We start from the raw sequence: 2,247 nt of genomic DNA on the forward strand, positions 1-2,247 counted from the left end.
TCATGACTGCGACCTTCCAATGAGCCCAGACGTTCAAGTGTACACTTCACAACACTGATACTGTCATGACAGGGTTTGGGAAAAAATGCATGAACTAATGTCAACTTTTTATTAATGATATTCAAAAACCAGACTGTGGTAATGCAAGAGGGAGCTACTGAAATTCAAACACTGGTACTTCACTCAACAGCAGTTTTCATATGGAAACATTTTTGAGAGTCTCTTAGTTTTTGGTTTGTCTACCGGGGCTCAATGTGTCTGTGGCTTTCAGGGCCACCAAGGCATTGGATCAAGAGTCTTTGATTAGGACTGTAGTTTCTGGACTCAGCAGCTGGAAATACAGGCCGCTGTCATCCTGCAGACAACTAAAGCAGACACTTAATAAGTTATTCTGTATCCAGAAGGCTTAAGTCAGTGTTATTATTGGCTCAGACAGAATGAGGTTTACTATAAACCTTCTATGAATTGCCTCAATGCTGTATTTACAATTCAAATTAATTTTTTAATTTCAATGAACTCAAAATTTTAAGGCAACAAGGTACTTATACTTTAAGTTAAACCAATTCCATCCATCCATCATCACATCCCTTCATTAAGATAAGGTGTCTGCATTACCTAGCAGAGACTCTACAAGATTTGCACTGGGTCTAATAAAATCCATGCATGCCACATTTAAAGCTGTCATTCTGAGTGTGAAGTTTGCTCTGGCTCTGGAGAGTTTGGCAACACTTACAGTAAACAATAATTATAACATGCTTTCTGACAACTATAAACCTAGTCTAAACAAGTAGCATTTTCTCTTGGCACCCCCCTGCCCTGCAATTCCACTGCACCAGCTCAGCTTATCTTCTTTGGTTGTTTTCATTCATTATTTAGATTTGATAGACTGGAACAATCATAACAACTGCCTTAATTGTGCTTCTTCAGGGCATGATTTTAAAATCCTCCCTCACCTGACGTCTAGTGACCAGAGAAGTTCTGTTTTACACCATTGACTAGGAGCATAAGAGTGTAACCATAAATCTGTGTTCATTAACAGGCCATGAGAAGAAAGCTCATGTTCATTAGAGTGCTTCTGTGTGGATCGCAGCACATTTTACTCATATAGCTTTGAGGCAGAGCACTGGGGTCATCTTTCATGGCTGGGGTCCAGCTCTCTGATGTGGAGGCCTTCATGCCTCAGTGCTGACCCCTGACATGGAAGCACAATGAGTACTGTGTTTCAGTTGCCAGTAGGCAACAGCAGCCCAGTGGCCTGACTTTGACCATCTCCCATAGTGAACAATGAAGAACGGGCAACGCACCAGATTCTTGACATTTAGCCCTGAGTGAAAGAGCTCTTTACTTCCTTTCCGTCTCAGCAGCTGACTGCTCTGTCTTTCTCCACTCTCTTTCCCACCGGCCCCTCTGGGATTTAATTGAATCCTGATGGTGGTTTTGCTCCTCTCTGTGGCCCGGCCAATTCTGATATATATTCCCCTCCCTTTGTTGATGTTCCGTTCCAGCTGTAGGCTGACTGTAGATGCAGAGCACAGACAGCTGTGACTAAAGTCAGCTGTGGGGCCAGAGTAATTCAGTGAGCAGATCTAGGACATAAGGACAGTCCCAGGAAAACAAATATAGGCAATGGGAAAGTGGGCTTACATTTGTAGAGAGGACAAATAAATCCATGGAGTTTTTTTAGCAGGTTTGAGTACCACACCACATAAATGCTGTCTTGTGTTTTGTAAGGACTTTTATGTTGAAGTGTATTCTCAGTTCCTATTGATTCTGTCTTCACTTCCTGCATTTGGTTCCTGTTTTACCTTGTACCTTGATTGTCGTCATAGTTGCCCTCATTAGTTCCCATGATATCAAATCACCAACACCTGTCCCTCGTCAGCCCCTTGTTGTCCTGTGTATTTTAAACTCTGTGCTTCAATTGTTGTTTGTCGGTTGTTGTTCCTGAATGCATGTTCCAAGTTGTTTCAATTTGTGGATTACACTCGTCACTGGATGGATTATCTGTGTTTGTGTTTTTTCAAATAAACTTGTGCTCACATTTGGATTCTCACTCTGTCTTGTCCCTGCTTGCACGTTACAGCGTCCATTCAAGCTATTTTATAATTAAAATCAGTGTTGGAAATAACTTCACCTAAAGAAATCCAATGCTGAAAAAAAGCGCTTTTCTGGGCAAAAAATTCCTCCTGCTTGTGTTATTCTCATTTAGATAAAACCACCTGCTAAATAAACAAATGCAATGCAAAA

At 41.3% G+C, this 2,247-nt stretch overlaps 1 long non-coding RNA gene across 2 annotated transcripts; it reads right to left on the reverse strand.

The window, feature by feature from the left end:
* Positions 1–577: 577 nt before the first annotated feature.
* On the reverse strand, positions 578–1,764 carry LOC143737581 (uncharacterized). Of its 2 annotated transcripts, none has more exons than XR_013203683.1 (3): positions 1,645–1,764; positions 1,305–1,516; positions 578–1,192 (listed from the first exon to the last, which is right to left on the reverse strand). It is a non-coding gene; the product is annotated as an uncharacterized LOC143737581 (long non-coding RNA). The 2 variants fall into 2 exon arrangements; XR_013203678.1 differs by having other exon boundaries at positions 1,305–1,555.
* Between the last annotated feature and the right edge of the window lie 483 nt (positions 1,765–2,247).

Source organism: Siphateles boraxobius, unplaced genomic scaffold (genome assembly GCF_051911475.1).
Source record: "Siphateles boraxobius isolate OS27281-9 unplaced genomic scaffold, OSU_SipBor_1 1, whole genome shotgun sequence".
Classification (NCBI taxonomy): domain Eukaryota; kingdom Metazoa; phylum Chordata; class Actinopteri; order Cypriniformes; family Leuciscidae; genus Siphateles; species Siphateles boraxobius.